The sequence below is a fragment of the Cupressus sempervirens genome, chromosome 2 (assembly GCF_028749045.1).
Source record: "Cupressus sempervirens isolate cs-2001-9-10 chromosome 2, ASM2874904v1, whole genome shotgun sequence".
NCBI classification, from domain to species: Eukaryota; Viridiplantae; Streptophyta; class Pinopsida; order Cupressales; family Cupressaceae; genus Cupressus; species Cupressus sempervirens.
In genome coordinates this window covers 593,001,904-593,010,726 of record NC_143119.1, presented here as the reverse complement: position 1 = coordinate 593,010,726, position 8,823 = coordinate 593,001,904, and the positions used below count along the sequence as shown (strand labels likewise).

The following is an 8,823-nucleotide window of genomic DNA, read 5'->3' as shown; positions in this document are numbered from 1 at the left end:
TTTCTACATGCTAGAGCACCAACTTTCTCAAATTTCTAATCTAAATCATTATATGTTAAATTATACTATGAAATTTATGAAACATTTTTCAAAAATCTTTGAGTAACTCTAGTTATATGCTTTAATATGCACCCTTTTATTAGATCTCACTCTAAACTTTCACTATCATTGTTCAGTTGTGTGTTGGAATTCTATGTTTATACTATTTTGATCTTAATTTTAAGTTTAAAAATCTGAGTACACCTTAATTTTAACTATTGTAGAGTCTAAATTCTAAATGGAATTTCTATCATTTTTTTATTGTCTTTTTGGATGAAAATGTTTTTAAGTTTGTGGGTATTAAGTCTTGAAAGATGTACCAATAATTGTTTCCCAAAATTGCTAGTACTTATGAACAAATGTCTCAATCACCATACACAAATGTCCAAAAGTAATACACAAATGAAACAATTACCAACCAAATAAACCTATAAACCCCTCTTTTTCTATATATAAAATCTTTTTTGAAACTCCTTTAAAATTTATAATTGAAAAATCAGATATGTATAAAAGTTGCAGTTATTAAAATTCCATTTCTAGCATTCCCTAAACACAAATGAGTCCTACACCCACAAAAACTATCCAAGATCATGAAGTGGTAAAGTCTAATAAAAAAATTAATATGCTCCAACACACATGTGAAAGTATAAGGTCTAAAAACTGAAGAAATGTTGATTGAAGTATGTTATACCAATGAAATGAAACTAAGATTTTTGTTTAGTATAAATTAGGATAGAAGAAAGACAGAAATCACTCAACACATTGATATTAACACTATCATGAAATAAAATGAAAAGAAAATAATTATTGACTAGTTAGAAACTTAGAAGTTAAATGTATTGATTAAGCCTAATCTTACAAACATTAAATCTATTATTATATAATAATAATTTAGTTGATAATATATTTCATAAATAACTAGCTCTTAGAACTCCTAATTTCTTCTTACAACTACTCAGACATGTCAAACAATTTGTATCTTTTATAATTTTGTTTGAACATGCTTAGCTGAAAAAATACAATCTTCATTCCTTCCTACACCACCAACTTAGAATGACAGTAAAAGGAATAACAATTGTGGAATTCAAAAGTATTTAACACTTGCTAAGTTTACCCTTCCAGTTTCTTGGGCATTTTTTTAGTGTTTTGATAATCTTAATAACCACCCACTGTGTTGGGAACCTCACATCATCATAGAGAAAAGAAAAGAAAGTTAATGCCTTCATCTTGTGTAGAATCTAGATTGTGTTGTGAGCAACATTAATGACAAAGGCTGAACAAATGATTTCAAAGTGAAAGTCAAATTTTCTAGGCAACAAAGCACAAAATCAAGTGCTCACACAATCTAATGATAGAAAGATTTTCACAGTTTAAGCAGATGACCGTAATTTTGTTCCATAATTTTTTCCTTCAAAATGTTGTACTGCATTCTGATTATAGTTTGTAAAGTATGATTTCAAATATTGATAGAAAGAATTCTTTATACAATTAAGAATATATTATAGGCAAGCAAATCAATAAGAATAGAATAAACTAGCTCACCAAAATGCTAGAATATGACATTGAGATGAAATCCGCTGTTTTAATGAAATGTGAGATCGCACATTAATGATTAGATAAATATTGATAAGTACAAGATATTTTCTACAAGTCAAATTATGATATTGCTATGAGTATTTAAATGTGTAGTTTTTTTGAATCAAATTCATATGGGTCAATGAATTTGACTCAAAAAACTACACAATTAAATTCTGATAACAATATCATAGATAAATATTGATAAAAAGAAAAAGCTATATGAAATCAAAAAAACAATCCTTAGTATATAATGTTTACAATCAAAAGTAATATAGAAACTTTTAATTAACCTTTATATCAAACCAGTTAAAATAATAGAAAAGATAACCTCATTTTTAACAAATGACCATCAACGTTGTGACACTCAATGTATAAAATCTGCTGAAAAGAATCTGAAATACTCAAATAGCCTTTTGAGAAATGTTGGATCTGAAAATATATAATTCTGATCCTAAAAACACCATAGCTCCATCAAGGATCCACAAGAGGCTACTATTATATTCAAATAAATAACAGGGAAGATTATAAAAGATGGATATCATTATCCAAATGAGTTAATCATAAAATAAGCAAATGCAAAAGTAATACCAAATAAGAAAGCAATAGAGAGGTTAATTATATATAATCTCCATCGGCCTGAAATATAAATGGCATTCTTAAAGCTGCTGCTTGTCAGAAATGTCTGCATCTTAAGTGTTTTCATCATTTTCTTCTACTTAATTCAGAGTTGAAAATAACTAAAAGGATCTATAAAATAAAAGAGATGCGGGGATAGCTCAGTTGGGAGAGCGTCAGACTGAAGATCTGAAGGCCGCGTGTTCGATCCACGCTCACCGCAATTAGAAGCTCCAATTAACGACCCTTGATTGAAAGGGTGACATGGAACAGATTCAGACTTGAGTCTGATGTCAGTAATTCTTCTCATAGCTTACTACTTTTTTCTTTTTCACTATCATTTCTCCTTCTCCTTCTTTCTAAATTTCTCCCCTGTCATGGCTCATTATCATTTCTTCTTTTATTTCTTTTCTTTCTTTAAAAGTTTCCTCCCCATCATCGTACATCATATTCTTTTGACTGTATTTTTATGTTTCCTCTTCTTTTATAGAGGGCTTTCATAGTGTCAACAAAATACGTAACTTTTTCTATGCCTATAACACACGTTCATATTGGTGGCTTTGCCTTAATTTTGTGATTGTTATAAAATTTATAATGTTCTTTATACAAAGCAATGAAGGACTTAACCTTTTTGAAGATGGTTTTAAACTTGGTAATTATGTCAAATCTTTCCCTTCGTAAAATTCATGAACAATTTCACTATATCTCATGCTCAATATTCATTGTGCTTGTGCTTCCTTTTATAATGATTGTAAACAATCTCTTTGATCCATTCCTTTTGAATTTTCAATTTCATGGAGTAAGGGTTGGTATCATCTTTTTTGAGATGACATATTTATTACCAGAGTTAGATTTAAAAAATATGAGTTATCCACTCAACATGGGCAATTTCTCTTCTACAAACCCAAAATGCTTTTTCCAGCTCTTCTCCAACCTCCTATGATCTCTTGCTTCTAAAATTCTTTAATCCATAGAACTTTCTCAAACCTGGTTTGATATCTGCTAATAAACAGATTTGTCACTTGTAAAGTATGCAACTTAGCCCAATGAAATGTATGTCACTAACTATCTCCAACAGTTGGATAGGCCCTTGATATATCCGACCTTCCTCTACATTGATAAGGGCAATTATTAAACTTGAAGCGAATGAACTAGGAAAAATTAAAAGAAAGCCATTGATAACAAATATACAAATGAACTCAACACTTTCACAAATTAACTTGAGTGAGTAACATAAACAATCAAGATCTATGCTTGAAATCTAGTATCAATCATCAAATTTGATTCAACCATCTATGAGCATTATCATAATACTATGAAAATACACACTACAATTAGAATCAAAGATTTGGCTATTTAGATTTATGAAAAGAATCCCAAATGTACAAGTTTCTTTCATATTCTTGCTGAGCTTTGGTCCAGTTCGGGGCCTGTCCCTTTAGGTTGGCCAACATTTTTTACCTAATTTGGTTTCTTCATCATCTTCATGGTTTTGTAGACTCTATGGGTGACTAATATAGATACTCTTACTTCGCTTATTGCTCCTTTGTCATTGTCGTAGATTTCAATCCGACCTCCCAAGCCTGTTGCTGGTTCACACAGGCTTCATCTTTGTTGAGCTTGATTGGGATTGATATTGACCACTTCCCTCCCTTCTATTTCTCACTCGATGCTCTTGCCCACCTCTTCCCCTCACAATAGGAGTTGAACAGGCATGTTAGACTTAACATTATAGATAGTACATCACCACAACTTGGTGTAACCCTATAGGTGGGTTAGGCTCGAAGATGGTCTTTTATGCCGAGCACTTTCTAGTTATCAGCGATAGTATTATTATTCCCCCTAGCTACTTGTCTCAGCATTGGTGTCATGCCTTACACATCTCTCTAGGCTCCTTCAAGGTTGGCTCCCACTAGCTTTGGATTTAGACTGATCACCACTTGGATAGAGAGGATCGGACTTGTCACTTGTGTACCTTGGGTTTGACCAAGACAAAGATCCATTTTTTTTTCATTGTCCTACCTAATATGAGATTAGAGGGAGATTCTATTTCTTACTTAGGGAGTGTAGCTCCCTCGCAACCTTCTTTAGCTACATACACTAGAGATGTCTTGCAGTGTACCTCAAAGAGAACATGGAGCTCCATGATCACACCTTACAACTCTTATTCCCCTAGAGAGTGTTGACCCTAGTTCATCTTATCACCACTTTCTTCTCTCCCTCATCTCCTGCACATAGGACAAAGTGGTCATCCAATGTCACCACCATTGCCAGTCACTCTAGATTTGTGAGACCTCATAGTAGTTATAGATTTGTGAGACCTCATAGTAGTTATACTAGTCAACAACACCCTCCCAGTGGTTTATGGCACCTGCTCACCCTAGTCCATACCCTTCAGTGCTATGGATACTTTTAATTGGCTTATTGCTCCTCTGTCATTGTGGAGGATTTTGATCTGGCCTCCTGAGCCCGTTGCTGGTTCACACATGGCTTCATCTTTGCTGAGCTCAATTGGGATTACTATTGACCACTTCTTTCCCTTCCAGTTATCACTTAGTTCTCCCACCCACCTCTTCCTTTCACATAAGGAGTTGAACATGCATGCTAGACTTGACATTTATAGATAGTACATCACACGACTTGGTGTAACCTCATAGTTGGGTTATGCCCGAAGATGGTCTTTTATGCCAAACACTTTCTCGTTATCAGTGATGGTATTATTGTGCCCCCTAGCTACTTGTCTTAGCATTGGTGTTATGCCTTACACATCTCTCTAGACTCGTTCAAGGTTGGCTCCCACCAACTTTGGATTTAGACTGATCACCACTTGGACAAAGAGGACCAGACTTATCACTTGTGTACCTTGGATATGACCAAGATGGACGAAGATCCATTTCATTTTTTTGTTGTCTTGCCTACAACTACAAGATTCAAAGGAGATTCTATTTCTTATTTAGGGAATGTAGCTCCCTCACGACCTTCTTCAGCTACAGCAACCAAAGATGTCTTGCACTATACCTCAAAGAGGCCATGGAGCTCTACAATCACACCTTACAACTCTTATTCCTCTAGAGAGTGTCGAACCCAGTTCAATTTATCATCACTTTCTTCTCTCCTCCATCTCCTACACATGGGACAAAGCATCCATCCAGTGCCACCACCATCACCAGTCACTCTAGATCTATGAGACCTCATAGTAGTTATACTAGTTAGTGACACCTTCCCAATGGTATAGGGAACCTTCTCACAGTAGTCTTTACCCTTTGGTGCTTGGATTCTTCTTATCGAGGAAGGACCCTTAGTCTTTGCCTCATTCTTGTTCTTTTTGTGCTCCTTGCTTCTTCTTTTATTTCTTGTCTTTATTGTTTGTTTTCTTTCCTTGGCACCATTTGGTGTTCTTGCAACGAGCGATCTTTTATCTTGTACATTTTCTAGTCCCATAAACCCTTGTGGTCTCTTGTTGGATATTAATAAATTTATCTTATCTTATACTAAGAATACAAGAGGAATGTTTGATTAGAAAGACAAGATTTGTAATTACTTTCCAAACTTATTCTTGCAACAAAATCTAGGCATATGTGTTCTTTTTCTCACTAAAATCCAAAAAAAAAGGTTCTTTTTACATGTGTTATTCATGAATTTATAAGCTATTCCAGCATAACCAACTTCTCAGGTTCATAACCACTCGAAAAGTTAGAGTTTGAATTTTTTTGAGGATGGTTCATAACTAATTCTAACTTTTTACAAACTCCAATTTTCCATGCTTAACCATAAATAAGCAAAATTAGTCCTAAAGTTGACCCTTTACAATATAGACAAACAAAATATTGGAGATAACTTTAGACATTTCTACATTTAACTTCAAGAATTATCATTCATATCTCCGATGTCTACTCTTTAATCTGGATGTATTGTGAGTAAATAAGTCACATTTTCCTTGTATGGTCTAAATGATTTGATTACCTGTGGCAAAGTCTTATTTTTTATGATGACCAAACTCTATATTTTTAGCTTGCATAGATCATGACTTTCCTGATTTCAACCAACTCTAGGGTGTAACCTGGTGATTTTTGAATGCAAGAATCCAATGCCATTAAGAGGGTGCTCAATCTTACCATAATGTCTGCATCTGAATAATATATACTATGAAGTTCAGTGTTGATCTTTAGTTCTATGCATTCCAAAATGGAAGACATGTCTAGATCTTGAGTACGTTCACATAGATAGGAATACCTTCTACAAATTTTGGTACATTCCTCAAGGCCTTATTTTCAATTGTGTGCAAACATGCATGAGCTATTGACATTAATTCAAGTTTTTTATTATTGACAACACTTATTCATATTATGTATAGCTACCGAGCTCATTGAAAAATCTATAGTGTTTTCTATGTAATTTAGTAGCCACTAAGCTTTATAGTTCCTATCGAGCATCCTAGTGATTACCAAGTGAATTCAAGCAGTGTGAAGTCTAGCAGCTCAACTCGAGCAGTTTAGTGGTTACCAAGCTTTGCAGTTTATATCGAGCCAACAGTTCATGTGAAGTGAAGTTAGTCTTAATCGAGCTATGTGATTATTAGTGTTTACTGAGTACAGTCATGGTAAATAAGTAATTTAGTTTCTACCAAGTTACACAGTATCTACTAAGTCACCAGTGTAGACCAAGTTTGAGACTACTCTGAGATGATTAGTATGGATCAAGGTTCTACTTCTACCAAATGCATGATGATGCCAAGTAGTAACAGTGGATGCCATGTATTAGAACTTCACCAAGTCAGTCTTCAGAACCTGAGTGTCTTCATTTGAGCCAACTTTATAATATTGGTGTTAACTTGTATATTGGCCGAATTTGTAATTTTGTAAATTGGATTGATATATATGTAATGTATTGTATCATATCCAAGAATGATGATGAAAAAAAAGAAAATTGTGTAAAAAGAAAAAGGAAGCATAAATGATAAGAAGGATGTGAATGTGAATTAGCAGCAAAGTATATTGTAAGGCCATATCAGCAAAAGGAGTAGCAGAGTCATATCTATCACATAACGGTGATTAGTACTTCAAAGAATCTCTATCAACAAATCAGTTGTAAGTCAAAGATCTACTATTTCATCCTAACAGGTGAACCAATCCAAATCCTCTATCAAGGTAGACTTAACAGTCTTTTGTCAAATCTTTTTACCGAGTACATACTTCATTATATGTTTGTAAAACCTCTAACAAGGTGGACCTAGTAGTCCTAATTGCTCCTAATAGGGAAAATCATTAGAAGTAATCATTGGGAGCTAAGTAACTGGCCAACTTTATGCTGCAATATTGAAGTTTTGTGGGTATCATCCCCACCCTAGTTTTACTTTCTATTTGGAAGGTTTCTAGGTCACCAAATCATTATGTTCAAGTCTCATGAATGTTTTATGTTTTCAGTTTCTCATGCATGTGTAGTTTGATCTGATTTAATGGATTAAATAGTAATTGGATTATTATAGTTAGATCTAAATTTGATAAAAGTTTTTGATGTTACTGATTCACCCCTCCCCTCTCAGTAACCTAGCATAGTCTTGAATATTTCCAACGTGAGCTTCTCTTCTTTGTCCGTTTGTTGATCCATGCTCATGCATTTTCATTTGATGTTTTCCCACCATATATCATTTTTTTCTTCTTCCTCACTTGTGACTAATTTCAAAGATCTAACTATACCACTACCCATTCCTTTAATTTCTATTAAATTAATATCAATTTCTCTCTAGAATAATTGTTTTTCCTTAAGATTTCCTAGTTCCTTTTGAATGCTTTTCTCTATGTGATTCTCCTTAGTATACATGACTTTTACTTCTTGAAACAAGCTTGAAGCTCACTCCTTCATGTGATTAATCCATCCATTCACCATCTTACTATATGATTGGCACTCTCCTATGTTTTAAATAATGATTTCATCAAACATCTTTTTAGGATCATTGATTATCTCTGTAGGAGAACTAGGATCTAGAACTAAATCACCTACCATCGATCGAATGCATGAAGAAAGAACTTGGACTTGGTTTTTGACCTAATTTTTAATTTTCTTACCTCCTTTTGAGTGTTTAATCAGGACAATGACTAACACCTATAAATCATGCTCCCTACCTTCACAAGTGGTCTAGTGTAAGTCCACTTTAGTTATGTTAAAATCAGATTCATTTGCTTCATCTATGCTCTTCTCGATGAAAGATTATGTGACCTCAACAAATAGGTTTCCTAAGGTGGGATTCAGTGCTAATCTAGAATTTACTCTAGTCTTCTTCACCTTCATACCTTTATGTACCAAAGAAGCTACTACATCTAGATTTGGTGTTTTTAATTGGATCGCCCTCTTCTTCCTTCTCTCTAGACTTTATTGAAGCCAAGATGTTCAGATAGTGGAAAAATTCTTTGTTATTGAAAGAACATTCAAAAACATAGGTAAGAGCTCCTGGTTATTTTTATTTTCTATTATTAGCATCTCTTGAGTCCTTTCAACACTTTCAAGAGATAGTGAGCATTTAGAAGAAGTTATATACTAGATCATTTCATTTGTGAATGATGAAGGTAAGGCATTCATCTCACGAGCTTCATC

At 33.7% G+C, this 8,823-nt stretch overlaps 1 non-coding gene across 1 annotated transcript; it reads left to right on the top strand.

The window, feature by feature from the left end:
• The first annotated feature begins 2,382 nt into the window (after positions 1 to 2,382).
• On the top strand, positions 2,383 to 2,455 carry TRNAF-GAA (transfer RNA phenylalanine (anticodon GAA)). Its single transcript has one exon. It is a non-coding gene; the product is annotated as a tRNA-Phe (tRNA).
• Positions 2,456 to 8,823: the final 6,368 nt, after the last annotated feature.